Source organism: Dendrobates tinctorius, unplaced genomic scaffold (assembly GCF_039654945.1).
Source record: "Dendrobates tinctorius isolate UK_male_01 unplaced genomic scaffold, ASM3965494v1 ptg000036l, whole genome shotgun sequence".
Taxonomy (NCBI): domain Eukaryota; kingdom Metazoa; phylum Chordata; class Amphibia; order Anura; family Dendrobatidae; genus Dendrobates; species Dendrobates tinctorius.
In genome coordinates this window covers 27,444,814-27,466,150 of record NW_027361704.1, presented here as the reverse complement: position 1 = coordinate 27,466,150, position 21,337 = coordinate 27,444,814, and the positions used below count along the sequence as shown (strand labels likewise).

Here is a 21,337-nt window from a genome sequence, read left to right as displayed (position 1 = left end):
TTGTCTTATCTAAAATGGGTAAAAGTGCAAGGGCTTGTAAGAACATACAACTTTCCAATTTATTCTAAAGAACAAGGGGATTTGTAATGTATTGTTTCCTGCACGTTGCCCAGATTACAGACAGTGGCCGGTCTCCTAGGCAAGAAGAGAAGTAACTGCAAACGCTTTCCAATACAGCTTGTAAGCGCTGCTCTGACACTGGCTGGAACTGGACAGCGATCTGCGCTCTTCCAGTGCTGATCACTGCTGGGTGATGAGGGTGCTGGGTGTCATGGGTCATCATCAACATCACAGCAGTGAAACACCCTCCTTCTTAGGTGCTCATACTCACTGGATGACCATCTGATGTGCATGAAGGGTGAGAGAGATCAGTGAAAACCAAGATTGGGCATGTTACATTGTTTTCTTTATTCTCATGGCTGTAGGAGAAATGACCTATTACATGGTGGTCATTCAGATAGATCTTGTAATACCATGATGTCCACGAGTCGACCAGAAGTGACTCTCCATTCTGCTCACAGAGGGGAGAACCCCATGTCTAATTTCCTATTGCAATCCTTTAATAATAATATTTCTAATTTTATGGACTAAACATGGAGTACATTTACCCCCACCAGCTGGCAGCAGTCACCCACAGATATTGATCCAATTATTGATAGTTTTACACTGCACTTAAAACGATTAACAAATCTGCCCCAATGGGTCCCGTACATCACATTCATAAAGTGTCATTTACCATTTATTCGCCCCCAGTGTGCACATGGCTCATCTTACCAAGGATGCCAGACACCCACTTTACTACTCCACTAAAATGCTACGGAAAACCGTCCCGAGAGGACAACGTGTCCCGTCTACCATAGCAACAATTCTGGCACAAAAAGCAGAGTCTTTAATTAGTTTTAGTGATGACTGGGAATTATCACTAGTATCTAATACAAATGTCGTTCCTATACCCTTTGTTAGTGAGGCGAAGGGCTTTCTGGAAAGGAGAAAAGAACTCTTGACTTTACGGGGTTATACAGGACAAATATAGATCGCCAATCATTAGGATAGACTATCAGTACTTAAATTGGTGGGGGGGTCAACTGATCAGCTGATTGAAGAGGCTGCAGTGAGTTGGAAGTAAAACAGCTCCATACATCCCAGAGTGGCTGTTAATGGTACTGCAAGCCATCTCATTCACCTGCACTACGCAGAGCAGCAAATGAAATGAGCATCTAAATGAGATTTAAAGTGTTATTTATACTAAATGGTTAAAACTGCCAGGAACTTGTAAAAACAAGCAACTTTGCAATTTACTTGCTATGAAACATTCTTTGCATTCTCAAGAACAGAGGTATTTGTAATTTTGGGTTTACTGCTTGTTGCCTAGGTTACCAGTTACCTATACAGTCTTACAGCGGCTGACGGCCTCCTAAGCAAGTAGTGCAGTGCTTACAAGCTCTCTCCAATAGTTTTGTAATCAATGCGGAGAACCTGGCCTGTTTCAGCGCCCCTGTGCCTCTCCGAAGTTGAAGAGCGCACCACACTCCTGCAAGTTGGAAGACAGGAGCAGTGCGCTCCTTAAGATAGTTAATGAGTGAACCCTTTGAGCCTAATCGGTGTCTAGCAAGCAAAAACTTTCCATTTCCATGGTATTTTTTTTTTTATGAATCTCACCCACTGCATGCAGATATGCTGAAAGTGTGACTTCACACGCCACTATGACAACATTAATGGGGCTGTAAGGCCTTAGAGCGATTGCAAACTTGAATTCGGACTTGTGAATCCTCACATCTTGCGCACTGTCGGCTCTGGGAGCGCGATTACAAGTATGTGATTTGCATCTACGCAGTCACGTGCCGAATAGACGGCAAACAATGCGAATAGTCTAGTCGGAATGTGGCCAGCTGCCGCCAACTCCTCACAGCGTGTAATGTGAAGAATCACAAGTCTGCAGTGATATACAGTGACTGCAGACTTGTAGCCTGAGGCCGGGCAGCCCCTTTAAATTAGTACACCGAGCAGACATAGCCACATTGCTGTGGGGAAGGTTTACATTTTAACATGTTGAAACCAACTGTGTTCCCTGTGATCAGTGGCGCCGCTGCTGTCTGGCACTACTTATCCACCTACAAATACATATATACAATGTGTACAGCCACGACTCGTCCTTCGATTGCCCTCTGTGTGTGAATTAAAGTAACCAGAGAAAACCAATATAGAAGCTGTAGTTGTTAGACCGTGGAGCCGTAGCAACCAAACTGTCATATACGGCTCAGATGTGCAGTAACCAGTGCTGGGAGCAGAATAGGGAAAAGCAGCCTGGCAGCAATTATTCACAGTCACGGGGCAGAGGGACCGCGGGAGGTCTAAAAACACATTAGAAAAACTATTATTTTCTAGAATACACATTGAAGCCAATTCTCAGCATTCAGCCTGCAGAGATTATGTGATGGCATGTGACCAGTGTGGTCTGGTCTCCTCTGCCCACTGGGCAGGGGTCTGCAGACAGCAGCTTCATCATCAGTAGCCTGGGGTCAGACCCCACAAATCAGTAGGTGATGGCTCTTCAAGATGCAAACACTCAACTAATTCCTCAGTTTGTGCACCCAGCGCTCATCTGATGGTGGAGGAGCTAGAAGGCCGTACAGCATTATACAATACAGGGAACAATGATGCATCATGGGAGAGTGTATCTCAAGGCTGACTGTTGGGTCGTAGTCTCCATAGTAACTAGCAGAACTGTGTCAGCAGGTTGTTGCAATGTAATCTGAGGTAGGAGCTGAGGCCCTGATTACAGCGATGTGTCACTTACTAGGCTGTGTTTTGCTTTATTAAAGGTTCATCTGAGCAATTCCAGACATCCACACCTACTCCTCTCGTGATATTCATTGGGGCACATAAATAAAAATTCCTTTTTTGAGTTCATCATTTTGCCTGAATTTTATCGACAACATGAGCACATTAGGAATGCTGCAAGGTGGCACGTCCACCAAAAATGATTAACTGTCACACTGGACATAGAGAGGCAGAGCCTCGTATAACTATTACCAGACCACGTTAGGGGGCGTTCTCATGCAGCAGTTATGTTCACTGCTCTCATCTCAATGCAGCTTGCAGATCTCATACTGCAGAAAGATTGCTGTTCACACATATGGAACAGATTTTCAGATACACAAAATTCCTGCAACCAATTTGCTGCCTATAAATAGCCCCCTACTGTACCTATGCACAGGGAGGCCATCACTCTAATCATCTGCAGAATAAACAGCCCACAATTCTAATAAAGAGGGCTGGAATAGTTATGTTATAAAAGTCTCTTATTACCTACCATACCTCCTCCAACTGGTGTTACCCCAGCGTTTGTGGAGCCGCTCCTGCTGGTAATTAGCTCTGCCGACAACCAGCTGCCTAAGTGCGAGGAGGCAGCTGTCAATCAGCATGACGTCGGCGGTGACGCCAGGTGATAGAGCAGACCAAAAGAAAAAAAAGAGCTGCTCTGTTGTGTAATCAAACTAAGGCTGGGGTCACACTAACCGACGCAAAATACGGTCCATAGTTTACATGCGTAATACGGATGAATGACCCCTAAACAGTGCTCCGTATGTCATCCGTAAGCAAGGTGTGGTCGCGTATTTTGCGCATGTCAGCATCCGTATGTAATCCGTATGGCATCCGTATGCTGAGATTTTCTCGCAGCCTTGCAAAATGGACATTTAACGGTTTTGAGGCCTGCTGACTATTTAAACATTAGCCTGCACCTTATTTATTGCGTCAGGAACAGGTGGCTGCCTCCATTCTGTCCATTTGTGACCTTGCCTTCACTAGGTGTGTTGCTGTTGTATGTGCAACATGGCCGACAGTTGTGAGTTTCAACACAACTGAGCAGGTTCTCTTCAACTGGCTTTTGTCACGCCGCTTTGGCCTACCATACCCAGTGACAGTGGATCCGCGGAGGAGACGCATGTGGGTCCATCCACTTTTGAGGCAACGACTCACAAGAGGTCATTTTCACCACCTCTGTTATTCTATGCGGGAGCATCCTGTAAAATTCTACCAATACTGTCACATGAGCCTTGCAACATTTGATCTACTCTTGGAGATAGTGTGCCCTGTGATAACCTTTCAGGACACAAGGATGCGCAAAGCCATATCTGCAGAGGAGCGACTTCTACTCACAATACGGTATGTACTACACAACCACATTCTCTATGTTCATAATGTGTTGGCCAAAGTATGTATTTTTGGCTTATTGGACTAAGTTTAATGCCCTCATCTTAGTCCACCTATATATTTCAACTTACAGACCAGAATATTATGTGTAATATGTACTGAATCTCACTTAGTAATTGTGCAACCAAATATGTGGGTGTTAGTCGCTCTGAATTCCTAACAAGTTAGGTATGTATGTACCTGCTTTTTTTGGAATTTGTGCATTCTAAAAGGTTCCTTTTCTGTTGATCTTCAGCTTCCTGTCCACTGGCCTGTCTTATGCCGCCCTCCACCATGAGTTTCTCATTGGAAGATCTACCATTTCTGGCATAGTCAGGTAAACATGTATTGAAATCTGGACAAGACTACATCAAGTCGTCATGCCCGAGCCCAGGATGGAAGACTGGTTGAGGATATCAAGGGACTTTGAGGAGGACTGCCAGTTTCCAAATAGTATTGGGGCCCTTGATGGCAAACATATCCGGGTGCATAAGCCGCCGAACTCTGGCTCCCAATTCTTCAATTATAAACAATACTTTTCTGTTGTATTGTTGGCTCTGGTCGACCCTCAATACAAGTTTATAATTGCTGACATTGGGGCATATGGAAGGACGGGAGACTCTCGAGTCTTCAATACTTCCATTATGGCTCGGCGGCTACGCACCAACCAGTTGGATCTACCACCACCACGCCAGCTACCAGGCTCCACTCAAGAATCAGTCCCTTATGTCCTTGTGGCAGATGGCAGATAATGCGTTTCAGTTAACACGCAATGTTATGAGGCCATATCCCTGGCGCAACCTTGACCACAGGCGCAGAATTTTTAACTTGCGCCTATCACGTGCTCGGCGACTGGTGGAGTGTTCCTTTGGCATTCTTTGTGCCAAATGGCGGGTACTCCAGTCTGCCATTCAGTTGAGTGAACAAAATGTTAATGAAGTAGTTAAAGCCTGTGTGGTTCTTCATAACTTCACCAGGATACATGATTGTTCCTCCTCTGCTGGTGTTGTGCGTAGGCCGGACAATGTGCGCAGGGTGAGACCACCTATGAACCCTCAACGTAGACCGCTCTCTGGGCTCAAAGTGCGTGATATTTTCACTAATTACTTTATGTCACCTAAGGGGGAAACTTCTTGGCAAGAGCATGCTGGATCTATGTTATAATTTTTGGTTTTATGTGTGTCTAAATATATATTTCTCCCCCTTCTGATTCTATGTCTGTTTAATTGCATTGGTAAGCGTATGTTAGTATGCTGACACGGTTTTTCAGAATTGAGACAGACGTAAACTGTAGTAGACAAATTTTTACTTTTGCTTTTTTTTTTTTTTTGTAAAGGCAAACATTATTGCCATATGATAACTGGGGCAATAGGCCAAATTGGCCTTTTTGCAGATGTGAACATTTTAGTAAAATACAATTTTCACACATATCCAAAGAAAACAGAATGCAAGAACAAAATTGCTACATTAGACATTTTGAATCCAAAGGGAAAAAGAGGTGGTCTCCATCATCAAAATGATATAAAAAAGATAAAACTCACATTTATTAGGAAGGTTTTCAAATCATATTAATAAGCACCATGACAGGCAAGGCTACTTACGCGTTTCTGACACATATTACATGTCTGTAAAAAAGACAATATTTCACCGCGCTATACTGGGAAAGTCAAAGGATCAAAATAGACTACTCACTTGATAATGCCTAGAAAAGGCGTGCTGCCCTTATTCAATTAGTCACTTTTTTGGCAGCTAAATATATTCCCAAGTCAAGGCGAACAGCCTCAAGAACATCACGCTCTCTCTATGTATTATCAAGTGAGTAGTCTATTTGGATCCTTTGACTTTCCCAGTATAGCGCGGTGAAATATTGTCTTTTTTACAGACATGTAATATGTGTCAGAAACGCGTAAGTAGCCTTGCCTGTCATGGTGGCTTATTGATATGATTTGAAAACCTTCCTAATAAATGTGAGTTTTATCTTTTTTATATCATTTTGATGATGGAGAACACCTCTCTTTTCCTTTGGATTGGGATTTAGAGCACCAGTAGAACCACACTGGACATCTCCTGGCATCAGACCGCTTATGGACACTGATGTACGGTATGCGTAAAGAATTTGCATGTTTTTATGCTCTTATAAATTGTGGAAAGTTGGGGAAGGAGAAGGCGGAAGAGCAGCCTGTGGTTGCTGCTGGCTACTTTGGCCAACATCGCCCTGTGTGGGGGCATACTGTTGCCCATGATGTGGGTAGTGTCCTTCCTCCTGGGATTGTTGGGGGTACTGGCTAGAGTAATAATGAAGAGGGGCATCTTGTTGGCTCGGGTAGGCCCGTGTCTCATACCCACCAATATAGCCATGTCGACCCAGGTTTGGACCAGCCTCCAACACTGGGTGGGAAAAAGTGGCCATATTGTTGGGGTTGGCTAGAGGCAGACATATGTTGCTGGTGTTGTAAAGGTTGGGTAGGGGGAGAAAGGGGGTGAGGTGTAGGCCCACGTATTTGAGGATCCTCAGAGCCTGCTTGAGCAAGCATCTGTGTGGGTGGTCTCATGCGCATTAGATTTCGGGGGGAAAACTGCCACCTCTCCAGATATTCAAACAGCTCATATGGGGTATTGGGGGGTGTGCTTGCATCAAGCAGGATCTGAAAACATCCTCTAATAAAGAGCCTCACCTCACAGGAAAGGGCACGTAGATAAAGGGCCAGGCTACGTGAGTATGCCTCCTCCCCATCATCTGTATTCACTCTAGCCAGATAGTTGAGGACCCCTGTGTCCACATTGGTCCGGGTATCTTGGGCAGGGATCTGGTGCCTTCCTCGTCCTCGCCGGGATGTTACAGCAGGCTGTGGGGAGCCCCGGATCTGGCCAGTTAGGCTGCTGCTCATGTTGCCCTGCTCCTTCAGTATGGTTGATGGTGCAGCAGCAGACGGTCCTGGTGGTGGGGATTGTGGCGCAGGCAATGGGTTCTCCTGAGAGGATTCTTCACCCATGCTTCTTGTAGGGGGAGAAGATGGGCCAGCCACCTCATCCCCTACAGGATCAATGATGGGCTCTGTATCTGAGCCCGTTCCTTGATCCGTAAGGTTGGACTGAGTTCTGTTATGAAATAGAACAGAACCAAAAATACATTAATATTTTTGGCCCTGTAAAGTATCGGTGTAATGTGGTGTGAGGTATCTACTTACGGTCTCAGAATAGGGGCGAGGAAGGAGAGGCGGTCATAATAGATGTATTTTCGTTTGACGTAGCCCGCATCCCCACTCCTGGACCGCTGCTGACGTTCCCGCCTGTACTGACCGCGGATGCTGCACCAGCGTTTCATCACATCTTCCACTGCAATGTGACAGGAAATATTCTCAATTTAACATATTTGATCGGTCAAATTTGCTACCAGTAGTCTAGGCATGTGGCCTTCTGGGGTGTACTTTCTACCCAGGGTGGCATATCTAATTGGGGCATCCAGGCCAGATACACAGGGTCAGAATAGTTCATGTATCAAGTAACTACACTTAATAACTTGGTTGGCTAAGAGGATGAGGAGCTTGTGGTCTGGGCCTAATTATGGCAGTGTCAAACCATGTGTCACATCAAAATCTACCCGCCTCATGAGGAAAAAAGTACAAGCACAGGAAGGGGAGGGGGGCACAATCTGTATGCATTTTTTGACGTGAGCTAATTTTAATCATTTTTTGGCTTGTACTTACTCAGTTTCTGCTGCTCCTCACGTGGCCGATCACCAAAATCATGGAACATCTGGCGACATATGCGCCTCCATGACGCCTCCTTTCTTGTCCGGTTTGCATAATGGGCATCACGTTGGTCCCAGAGTTCTGGCCGCTCCTGCACCAGTACAATGAGCATCTCCACATTTAGGAAATATGGTGCCATGACGCTGCTGTACTCCGTGGAGGCGTACTTCCTGGATGTCTAGAGCGCTTTTTGAGCTCATTTGCATGTCTAGGCTTCCTGATGATGGATTGGCCCATTTCCTGTCACCAGCCAAAAGACCTGCGTATTTCTCGCAAGTCACAAGTGTGGTCCGTGTGTAATCCGTATTTTTTGCGCACCCATAGACTTGCATTGGCGTAGTACGCTGACAATCGCAGCATGCTGCGATTGGCACGGACCGTAGAATACGGATGAGAAATATACGGCTGTTGGGAGCAAACCCATAGAGAATCATTTGTCCATGTGTAATGCGTGCTTTTAGCGCCTCTCACTCGTCCGTATTCATCGCTAGTGTGACCCCGGCATAAGTAGCAGAATCGGTGGCAGGAGCAGAAAAAAAGCATTACTGCCCTTCAACCATCTAATGAGGACAAGGCTACTTTCACACTTGCTTTTTTTGCGCTGCACACCGTGCGCAGTGCAAATGCACATAAGAAACACATCATGCGTTTTTGTGCGGTTTTGCGCGCGTTTTTTTTTTCTTTTAAAAACGCATGTATTTTTTTGCGCTGACGTGCGCACGTCAGAACACCCATAGACTATAATGGGTGGTTGGGTGGAAAAAAAAAACACATTGCTTGCGCGTGCGTTTTTTTAGGGCAAGTCGAACGCTCAAAAAATGCAATAGAGTGCATTTTGTGTGCCCGAGCGCACACTACAAAAAAACCGCATGCGCGTACAAACGCATGTGTATGCGCACCCATGTTAAGAATAGGGAAAAAAACGCATACGCTTTTTTGCGCGAAAAAACAGCGCAAAACAATGCAAGTGTGAAACAAGCCTAAGGCCCTCCAATGACCTTTTGCTTGATGATGTCAGGGGGAGAGAAAAAGGTAGTTTGTGTCGAAAAGGCTCCATCCTTTCATTTTCTTGGGAGTTGAGCCGCCACTATAAGGCGGAATCACCTCCGGGTTTCTCCCCGCGGATCCGCAGGTAAAGTGACCTGCGGTTTTGCTGCGATTTGACCTGCGGTATCACACCTCTACTATGTTAAAGGTGTGAAACCGCAGCGGAATCCACAGAAACAATTGACATGCTGTGGTTTATAAACCGCAGCAAAACCGCACGGAAAAAACCGCAGCGTGAGCACAGCGGATTTGAAAATCCATAGGGTTACATGGTACTGTACCATGTCTGCGGAACTGCTGCGGTTCTGCAGGGCCGGATCCGCAGCGTGTGCACATAGCCTTAGGCTGTGTGCACACGCTGCGGATTCCGCTGCGTTTCCGCAGCGGTTTTGGCCGCTGCGGACACGCAGCAGTTTTAGCTGCGGTGTACAGTACCATTCATTTGAATGGGAAAAAAAACGCTGTGCCGACGCTGCGGAAAAAAACGCGCGGATTTGCTGCGGTTTTGAATCCGCAGAAAGAATTGACACTGCAATTCTTTCTGCGGAAACCGCTGCGGGTTCCTATCTCTACCATTGTGGAGATAGTGAATCCGCAGGACCAAACCGCAGGCAAAACCGCAGATAATCCGCAGGTCTTTGGACCTGCGGATTATCTGCGGTTTTTGCAAAATCCGTGCGGATTAATCCGCAGCGTGTGCACGTACCCTTAGAGGGTGTGCACACGGTGCGGATTCTTCTGCAGTTCTGCAGCAGATTTGGCCCTGCAGAACTGCAGGTGATGTACAGTACCATTTAAGGCTATGTAAAACAAAAAACGCTGTGCACATGCTGCAGATTTTTCCGCGCAGATTTGGTGTGGATTTAAAACTGTGGCATGTCACTTCTTTTGTGCAGATCTGCTGCAGTTTTGCATCTGCTCCATTATAGAAATCCGCTGGTGTAAAACCGCAGGGGAAATCCGCACAAAAACTGCAGGTAAAAAGCAGGTCATTTTACCTGCAGATTTAGCAAAATCTGCGCGGAAAATTCCACAACAGAATCTGCAACGTGTGCACACAGCCTAAGGCTAAGTGCACACAAGGATTTTCCTCCTGCGTATTTTTCCGCGCAGATTTGAAGAAATCCGCAGGTCAAATGACCTGCATTTTTCCTGCGGCTTTCTTCCTGTTTTTGTGCGGTTTTCCCCCTGCGGATTTAGAGAATGGAGCAGGTGGAAAACCGCACAAAAGAAGTGACATGCTGCATTTTTTGTACCACACAAAACCGTGCGGAAAAAACCGCAGCGTCTGCACAGCGGGTTTTTTTTTTTTTTAAATTGATTTACATTGTACTGTAAATCACTTTGCGGATCCGCAGGAAAAATGCATCGTGTGCACATGGCCTAAATGTCTGGCAACCGCTATCTCTGCTCTCTTCATTAAAAATACAGCTGAACAAACAGCAGAGATCGCTGGCAGCCGAACTAGCATTTAGGCCAGGGTTCCCCAACGCCAGTCCTCAAGGCCCACCAACAGATCATGTTTTCAGGATTTCCTTAGTAGTGCTTAGGTGATAATTGCTTCACCTGTACAATACAAAGGAAATCCTGAAAGCATGATCTGTTGGTGGGCCTTGAGGACTGGCGTTGGGGAACCCTGGTTTAGGCGATAGAGATGAGCTAAAAGCTTCTGGGCAGCAGATTCCAATGCTCTTCTGCGGCCCGCACCCCCAAAGCACCTCAGTCTCTCCCCAAGACCCTAGTTCTCACGCAACGTATTAATGTCCGTTGTGGGGACATGGGAGCGACAGAAGGGAAGTTCGACTATAACAGGGGACAGAACCAGAGCTCGGCACAAGGTAGCACAAATCCTTTTTGCTCATCTCTAGGTGAGCGCTATCCAAAGTACGTGAGCTCCTTTACACATGCTGATTTACTGCACATCTGCAATGAATTTAGCAAGAACATAAATGGGGTGAAAATACCACATTATGCTTTACTAACACTGATCAAGGCACAATCTGCTCACACCATCACTGTGCGGGGAGAAGCGTGCACCCATCAGTAAGTGCATAGTTGTGTATCCATCATTATGTGCAGTGTTCATCCATCAATGTGTACAGTGTGTATTCATCAGTAGGTGCATCCATCAGTGTGTGTATACAGTGTGCATCCACCAGTGTGTGCATACAGCGTGCATCCACCAGTGTGTGCATACAGCGTGCATCCACCAGTGTGTGTATACATCAGTATGTGTGTATACAGTGTGCAGTGTGTGTGCAGTATACAGTGTTCATCCAGTGTGTGTATACAGTGTGCATCCAGTGTGTATACATCAGTATGTGTATACAGTGTGCATCCATCAGTGTGTGTATACAGTGTGCATCCATCAGTGTGTGTGCAGTATACAGTGTGCATCCATCAGTGTGTGTGCAGTATACAGTGTGCATCCATCAGTATGAGTGTATACAGTGTGCATCCATCAGTATGTGTGCAGTGTGCATCCATCAGTATGTGTGCAGTGTGCATCCATCAGTATGTGTGCAGTGTGCATCCATCAGTATGTGTGCAGTGTGCATCCATCAGTATGTGTGCAGTGTGCATCCATCAGTATGTGTGCAGTGTGCATCCATCAGTATGTGTGCAGTGTGCATCCATCAGTATGTGTGTAGTGTGCATCCATCAGTATGTGTATAGCGTGCATCCATCAGTATGTGCATACAGCGTGCATAGATCAGTGTGTGCAGACAGCGTGCATCCATCAGTGTGTGCATACAGCGTGCATCCATCAGTGTGTGCATACAGCGTGCATCCATCAGTGTGTGCATACAGCGTGCATCCATCAGTGTGTGCATACAGCGTGCATCCATCAGTGTGTGTATACAGCGTGCATCCATCAGTGTGTGCATACAGCGTGCATCCATCAGTGTGTGCATACAGCGTGCATCCATCAGTGTGTGCATACAGCGTGCATCCATCAGTGTGTGTATACAGCGTGCATCCATCAGTGTGTGTATACAGCGTGCATCCATCAGTGTGTGTATACAGCGTGCATCCATCAGTGTGTGTATACAGCGTGCATCCAGTGTGTGTGCAGTATACAGTGTGCATCCATCAGTATATGTACAGACGTGTATCCATCAATGTGGACAGTGTGCATCCATCAGTGTATATTGTTCATCCATCAGTGTGTGTATACAGTGTGCATCCATCAGTGTGTGTATACAGTATGTATCCATCAGTATGTATGTAGTGTGCATCCAGTGTGTATACAGTGTGCATACATCAGTGTGTGTATACAGTGTGCATCCATCAGTATGTGTATAGTGTGCATCCATCAGTATGTGTATAGTGTGCATCCATCAGTGTGTTTATACAGTGTGCATACATCAGTATGTCTGTAGTGTGCATCCATCAGTGTGTGTATACAGTGTGAATCCATCAGTGTGTGTATACAGTGTGCATCCATCAGTGTGTGTATACAGTGTGCATCCATCAGTGTGTGTATACAGTGTGCATCCATCAGTGTGTGTATACAGTGTGCATCCATCAGTGTGCAGTATACAGTGTGCATCCATCAGTGTGTGTGCAGTATACAGTGTGCATCCATCAGTGTGTGTGCAGTATACAGTGTGCATCCATCAGTGTGTATATACAGTGTGCATCCATCAGTGTGTGTATACAGTGTGCATCCATCAGTGTGTGTATACAGTGTGCATCCATCAGTGTGTGTATACAGTGTGCATCCATCAGTGTGTGTATACAGTGTGCATCCAGTGTGTGTATACAGTGTGAATCCATCAGTATGTGTATAGTGTGCATCCATCAGTGTGTATAGTGTGCATCCAGTGTGTATACAGCGTGCATCCATCAGTGTGTGTATACAGTGTGCATCCATCAGTGTGTGTATACAGTGTGCATCCAGTGTGTGTGCAGTATACAGTGTGCATCCATCAGTATGTGTAGTATACAGTGTGTATCCATCAGTATGTGTAGTATACAGTGTGTATCCATCAGTATGTGTATAGTGTGCATCCATCAGTGTGTATACAGTGTGCATCCATCAGTGTGTATACAGTGTGCATCCAGCGTGCATCCACCAGTGTGTGCATACAGCGTGCATACAGCGTGCATCCACCAGTGTGTGCATACTGCGTGCATCCACAAGTGTGTGCATACTGCGTGCATCCACAAGTGTGTGCATACAGCGTGCATCCACCAGTGTGTGCATACAGCGTGCATCCACCAGTGTGTGCATACAGCGCGCATCCACCAGTGTGTGCATACAGCGTGCATCCACCAGTGTGTGCATACAGCTTGCATCCACCAGTGTGTGCATACAGCGTGCATCCACCAGTGTGTGCATACAGCTTGCATCCACCAGTGTGTGCATACAGCGTGCATCCACCAGTGTGTGCATACAGCGTGCATCCACCAGTGTGTGCATACAGCGTGCATCCACCAGTGTGTGCATACAGCGTGCATCCACCAGTGTGTGCATACAGCGTGCATCCACCAGTGTGTGCATACATTAGTATGTGTGTATACAGTGTGCATACAGTGTGTGTGCAGTATACAGTGTTCATCCATCAGTGTGTGTATACAGTGTGCATCCAGTGTGTATACATCAGTATGTGTGTATACAGTGTGCATCCATCAGTGTGTGTATACAGTGTGCATCCATCAGTGTGTGTGCAGTATACAGTGTGCATCCATCAGTGTGTATATACAGTGTGCATCCATCAGTATGAGTGTATACAGTGTGCATCCATCAGTATGAGTGTATACAGTGTGCATCCATCAGTATGAGTGTATACAGTGTGCATCCATCAGTGTGTGTGTAGTGTGCATCCATCAGTATGTGTGTAGTGTGCATCCATCAGTATGTGTGTAGTGTGCATCCATCAGTATGTGTGTAGTGTGCATCCATCAGTGTGTGTGTGTAGTGTGCATCCATCAGTGTGTGTGTGTAGTGTGCATCCATCAGTGTGTGTATAGTGTGCATCCATCAGTGTGTGTATAGTGTGCATCCCTCAGTGTGTGTATACATCCATCAGTATGTGTGTAGTGTGCATCCATCAGTATGTGTGTAGTGTGCATCCATCAGTATGTGTGTAGTGTGCATCCATCAGTGTGTGTATACAGTGTGCATCCATCAGTGTGTGTATACAGTGTGCATCCATCAGTGTGTGTATACAGTGTGCATCCATCAGTGTGTGTATACAGTGTGCAACCATCAGTGTGTGTATACAGTGTGCATCCACCAGTGTGTGTATACAGTGTGCATCCATCAGTGTGTGTATACAGTGTGCATCCATCAGTGTGTGTATACAGTGTGCATCCATCAGTATGTGTATAGTGTGCATCGTGTGTATCCATCAGTGTGTGCAGACAGCGTGCATCCATCAGTGTGTGCATACAGCGTGCATCCATCAGTGTGTGTATACAGCGTGCATCCATCAGTGTGTGTATACAGCGTGCATCCAGTGTGTGTGCAGTATACAGTGTGCATCCATCAGTATATGTACAGACGTGTATCCATCAATGTGGACAGTGTGCATCCATCAGTGTATGTGTATATTGTTCATCCATCAGTGTGTGTATACAGTGTGCATCCATCAGTGTGTGTATACAGTATGTATCCATCAGTATGTGTGTAGTGTGCATCCATCAGTGTGTATACAGTGTGCAGTGTGTGTATACATCAGTGTGTGTATACAGTGTGCATCCATCAGTGTGTGTATACAGTGTGCATCCATCAGTGTGTGTATACAGTGTGCATCCAAAGTGTGTATACAGTGTGCATCCATCAGTGTGTATACAGTGTGCATCCATCAGTGTGTATACAGTGTGCATCCATCAGTGTGTGTATACAGTGTGCATCCATCAGTGTGTGTGTGTATACAGTGTGCATCCATCAGTGTGTGTGTGTATACAGTGTGCATCCATCAGTGTGTGTGTGTATACAGTGTGCATCCATCAGTGTGTGTGTGTATACAGTGTGCATCCATCAGTATGTGTATACAGTGTGCATCCAGTGTGTGTATACATCTGTGTGTATATACAGTGTGCATCCATCAGTGTGTGTACATCAGTATGTGTGTATATACAGTGTGCATATACAGTGTGCATATACAGTGTGCATCCAGTGTGTGTATACAGTGTGCATCCATCAGTGTGTGTATAGTGTGCATCCAGTGTGTCTGCAGTATACAGCGTGCATCCATCAGTGTGTGTATACAGTGTGCATCCATCAGTGTGTGTATACAGTGTGCATCCACCAGTGTGTGTATACAGTGTGCATCCACCAGTGTGTGTATACAGTGTGCATCCATCAGTATGTGTATAGTGTGCATCGTGTGTATCCATCAGTGTGTGCATACAGCGTGCATCCATCAGTGTGTGCATACAGCGTGCATCCATCAGTGTGTGCATACAGCGTGCATCCATCAGTATGTGCATACAGCGTGCATAGATCAGTGTGTGCAGACAGCGTGCATCCATCAGTGTGTGTATACAGCGTGCATCCATCAGTGTGTGTATACAGCGTGCATCCATCAGTGTGTGTATACAGCGTGCATCCATCAGTGTGTGTATACAGCGTGCATCCATCAGTGTGTGTATACAGCGTGCATCCATCAGTGTGTGTATACAGCGTGCATCCATCAGTGTGTGTATACAGCGTGCATCCATCAGTGTGTGTATACAGCGTGCATCCATCAGTGTGTGCAGTATACAGTGTGCATCCATCAGTATATGTACAGACGTGTATCCATCAATGTGGACAGTGTGCATCCATCAGTGTATGTGTATATTGTTCATCCATCAGTGTGTGTATACAGTGTGCATCCATCAGTGTGTGTATACAGTATGTATCCATCAGTATGTGTGTAGTGTGCATCCATCAGTGTGTATACATCAGTGTGTGTATACAGTGTGCATCCATCAGTGTGTGTATACAGTGTGCATCCATCAGTGTGTGTATACAGTGTGCATCCAATGTGTGTGTATACAGTGTGCATCCAATGTGTGTGTATACAGTGTGCATCCAAAGTGTGTGTATACAGTGTGCATCCATCAGTGTGTGTGTATACAGCGTGCATCCATCAGTGTGTATACAGTGTGCATCCATCAGTGTGTGTGTATACAGTGTGCATCCATCAGTGTGTGTGTGTATACAGTGTGCATCCATCAGTGTGTGTGTGTATACAGTGTGCATCCATCAGTGTGTGTATACAGTGTGCATCCAGTGTGTGTATACATCTGTGTGTATATACAGTGTGCATCCATCAGTGTGTGTACATCAGTATGTGTGTATATATACAGTGTGCATATACAGTGTGCATCCAGTGTGTGTATACAGTGTGCATCCAGTGTGTGTATACAGTGTGCATCCATCAGTGTGTGTATAGTGTGCATCCAGTGTGTCTGCAGTATACAGCGTGCATCCATCAGTGTGTGTATACAGTGTGCATCCAGTGTGTGTATACAGTGTGCATCCATCAGTGTGTGTATACAGTGTGCATCCATCAGTATATGTACAGACGTGTATCCATCAATGTGGACAGTGTGCATCCATCAGTGTGTATACAGTGTGCATCCATCAGTATATGTACAGACGTGTATCCATCTATGTGGACAGTGTGCATCCATCAGTGTGTGTATACAGTGTGCATCCAGTGTGTGTATACAGTGTGCATCCATCAGTGTGTGTATACAGTGTGCATCCATCAGTATATGTACAGACGTGTATCCATCTATGTGGACAGTGTGCATCCATCAGTGTGTGTATACAGTGTGCATCCAGTGTGTGTATACAGTATGCATCCATCAGTGTGTGTATACAGTGTGCATCCATCAGTATATGTACAGATGTGTATCCATCAATGTGGACAGTGTGCATCCATCAGTGTGTATACAGCGTGCATCCATCAGTGTGTATACAGTGTGCATCCATCAGTGTGTGTATACAGTGTGCATCCATCAGTGTGTGTATACAGTGTGCATCCATCAGTATATGTACAGACGTGTATCCATCAATGTGGACAGTGTGCATCCATCAGTGTGTGTATACAGTGTGTGTGCAGTATACAGTGTGCATCCATCAGTGTGCGCAGTATACAGTGTGCATCCATCAGTGTGTGTATACAGTGTGCATCCATCAGTGTGTGTATACAGTGTGCATTCATCAGTGTGTGTATACAGTGTGCATTCATCAGTGTGTGCATACAGTGTGCATTCATCAGTGTGTGCATACATCAGTGTGTGTATACAGTGTTCATCCATCAGTATGTGTATAGTGTTCATCCATCAGTGTGTGTAGTGTTCATCCAGTGTATACAGTGTGCATCCATCAGTGTGTGTACAGTGTGCATCAGTGTGTGCATCCATCAGTGTGTGTGTGTATACAGTGTGCATCCATCAGTGTGTGTGTGTATACAGTGTGCATCCATCAGTGTGTGTGTGTATACAGTGTGCATCCATCAGTGTGTGTGTGTATACAGTGTGCATCCATCAGTGTGTGTATACAGTGTGCATCCATCAGTGTGTGTATACAGTGTGCATCCATCAGTGTGTGTACAGTGTGCATCAGTGTGTGTATAGTGTGCATCCATCAGTGTGTGTGTGTGTATACAGTGTGCATCCATCAGTGTGTGTATACAGTGTTCATCCATCAGTGTGTGTATACAGTGTTCATCCATCAGTGTGTGTATACAGTGTGCATCCATCAGTGTGTGTGTATACAGTGTGCATCCATCAGTGTGTGTGTATACAGTGTGCATACATCAGTGTGTGTGTATACAGTGTGCATCCAGTGTGTGTATACATCAGTATGTGTGTATATACAGTGTGCATCCATCAGTGTGTGTGTACAGTGCGCATCCATCAGTATATGTACAGATGTGTATCCATCAATGTGGACAGTGTGCATCCATCAGTAGGTATATCAAAAATCATCCACAATCATGAAAAAATTGTCACTTCAACACATTAATAAAGACACAAACTACAGATTTATATCAAGTGACCGAGAAAAGAGATCCAGCATAATGATTACTTTAAAACAATATTTCTTGATATATATTAAAATATAAATTTAAAATAAAGATGCCCAGTAGGAGGTAGACAATACTGTAATATTCACTGTCACCCAAAATTTGGTATACAAAGTCCTTTTTTAAATAATAAACTTATTAAGGCTGCCAGGCTATCCCTCTAAATATCAGTATAGTTATTATGCAAAAAAGGTAAGATAACTAGATCATATGATGTCAGTATCAATTATACTGTACATGCATCCCATATTTAGCATACATATGAATATAAATCCCAATTTATATATCCCCATTGAAGTAAATGTAATAATAAATCTGAAATAGAACTCCTAAAATGGTATGCACAGGGTAGATAAATATACAGGGGACCTGGACTCTAGATTACCTCATTAGGCAGGACCGCGGTGGCTCCAAGTGGCATGACCTCCTCCACCCCAACGCGCGTTTCGCACTAGCTTCTTACGGGGGCGTGGAAGAAGCTAGTGTGTTCATCCATCAGTATATGTCTTGCGTGCATCCATCAGTACGTGTATACAGTGTGCATCCATCAGTACGTGTATACAGTGTGCATCCATCAGTACGTGTATACAGTGTGCATCCATCAGTACGTGTACACAGTGTGCATCCATCAGTACGTGTACAGATGTGTATCCGTCATTATGTGGACAGTGTGCATCCAGTGTTCATCCATCAGTGTGTGTACACAGTGTTCATCCATCAGTGTGTGTACACAGTGTTCATCCATCAGTGTGTGTACACAGTGTTCATCCATCAGTGTGTGTACACAGTGTTCATCCATCAGTGTGTGTACACAATGTGCACCCCCCAGTGTGTGTACAGACATGGCGATGGCTGCCGCTGATGAGTGCTTAGTAATCTGCATGGTTTCCCATAAGGGCACAATGTATTTGCCATCTGCTGGCTTTATATTATACACAGCTGAAATATGGCGCGCTCATAGACGCACGAAATACATGTCTTTCGGGCCTGGACAAGTTCCCACGACTACACCGCTATCCCAGGAAGGACATCTAATCCCCACAGTGAATAGTAGAAGCCCGGTGTGTCGGCTCCACGCTGCCTGCTATACGTCATGTCTGTGCCTGGAGGGACCGATGCCAAATGAGGAGTGTCCTTCACGGTCAGGGTCAGATGACATCTTATTTCAGGGACACGACAAATGGCTCCTGTCCTTGGTTCACGTGCAATTCCAGGACATGGAAAGTCCACAACCTTCTCACTATGGGCCGAGAGCTGACACTTTATACAACTGATATTTAAATAGGAAATATATACACACACAGTACACCGTGCTCCGATCTCCACTCACAGGATTAGAATGCTGCATAGAAAGGGTCGCTATACAGCTGCTGACACCCTGCGTGACCTTGGCCAGGGAGACCCCAGAGTCCGTGCCCACACACACGGCTCCGGGCCTGCTCAGCACCACTATGAGAAGGAGATGAAGGATCCTGTCAAGGTGAATGGGCCATTATTGGTCTGCAGGGAGGGACGGGGGGCACAGATTTACCCACCATTAGGTTATACTCAGCATTCTCAACAGAGGTCACAGCCACGGTGAGGAGACGTGAGAAGTCACACAGCTAAAGGACAGCAGGGGGGGCACAGATCCAGCAGCCTTGGTACCATCGGGCTGCTGCCAGGCACGTGACACTGCCCCCCCCATCACCAGGGCACAGACACTGCCCCCCCATCACCAGGGCACAGACACTGCCCCCCCATCACCAGGGCACAGACACTGCCCCCCCATCACCAGGGCACAGACACTGCCCCCCCATCACCAGGGCACAGACACTGCCCCCCCATCACCAGGGCACAGACACTGCCCCCCCATCACCAGGGCACAGACACTGCCCCCCCATCACCAGGGCACAGACACTGCCCCCCCATCACCAGGGCACAGACACTGCCCCCCCCATCACCAGGGCACAGACACTGCCCCCCCATCACCAGGGCACAGACACTGCCCCCCCATCACCAGGGCACAGACACTGCCCCCCCATCACCAGGGCACAGACACTGCCCCCCCATCACCAGGGCACAGACACTGCCCCCCCATCACCAGGGCACAGACACTGCCCCCCCATCACCAGGGCACAGACACTGCCCCCCCATCACCAGGGCACAGACATTGCCCCATCACCAGGGCACAGACACTGCCCCCCCATCACCAGGGCACAGACATTGCCCCATCACCAGGGCACAGACATTGCCCCATCACCAGGGCACAGACACTGCCCCCCCATCACCAGGGCACAGACACTGCCCCCCCATCACCAGGGCACAGACACTGCCCCCCCATCACCAGGGCACAGACACTGCCCCCCCATCACCAGGGCACAGACATTGCCCCATCACCAGGGCACAGACATTGCCCCATCACCAGTGCACACTGCCCCCATTATTTCCCCATCTGCTGGCAGAAGACAATCCGGGCAGACAATGGAGGTCTCCCTGGTGCTCCTGATGAGCGGAGGCCGAGTGTGCGGTAAACCCGCTCCTGCCTCCCATGCAGGGTACAATGGCCTCAGCCGGGACACGAGCGCGCCCCACACCCCGCGCCAGGCACTGTGCTGCTGCAGTGGTCGCCAGCGGCCTCCAGTATCTGGGGCACCTCAGGGCGGCGCGGCCCGGTGCAGCAGGCATAGCCGTACACCAGCAGTGTGTGCCGGTATTACCGGGCCCTTACCTCGGAGTGTCCCAGCCGGCGCTGCTGCAGCTTTAGGTGTGAGTGACAGCTCGCGAGCGGGATGGGGCGGGGCACCGGGGAAAGCCTCGGAGAGCGTCACAGTGACGTCACCACACTCCCTCTGGGCTGGAGCGTGAGGCCGCGGCTGACTCAGTGCCAGTGTGCGGCGCCGTGTGTGGCCCTGCGCATGTGACTGCGCCGCCTCATTCCCTTCCCTCCCTGAGCCTGCTGCTGGGCGCCATGCTGCCTGCTCTTTGCCATGAGGCTGTTTTTTGGGCTCTCCCGGGTGGTCACTACCTGCTCCTCTAGTGAGGTGTTATCTAAGCATGCTCGAGTGGTAACTGAGTGACTTTGGCATGCTGGAATAATATAGGAGCGACTCCGCGCCTCGTGGCTGTACGCCATCCTAACAAACAGCCATGTTGCAGCTGTTGAACAGACATGCAGCTGTGGGGACTTGAGCATATTATTCCAGCGCTGTGGAATGACCAGTGAGCACTTGAGCATGCTCAGACAACACCTCATCCCAGCACGCTCGCTCATCACTAGTCTACACCAAATGGGGGTGTGGGGGACTTTTTTTCTCCCAAGGGCCATTT

At 47.0% G+C, this 21,337-nt stretch overlaps 1 protein-coding gene across 2 annotated transcripts in view; it reads right to left on the bottom strand.

Annotated features, from left to right (window-relative positions):
• The window catches only part of VDAC1 (voltage dependent anion channel 1), a 64,855-nt gene extending 43,959 nt beyond the window's left edge, over positions 1-20,896 (bottom strand). The window contains exon 1 of one of the 2 annotated variants that reach the window (XM_073573779.1): positions 20,739-20,896. The gene's annotated coding sequence lies outside the window, so the exon portion shown is untranslated. The remainder of the gene's footprint in view (positions 1-20,738) is intronic. The other variant, XM_073573780.1, reaches the window with a different exon arrangement.
• Positions 20,897-21,337: the final 441 nt, after the last annotated feature.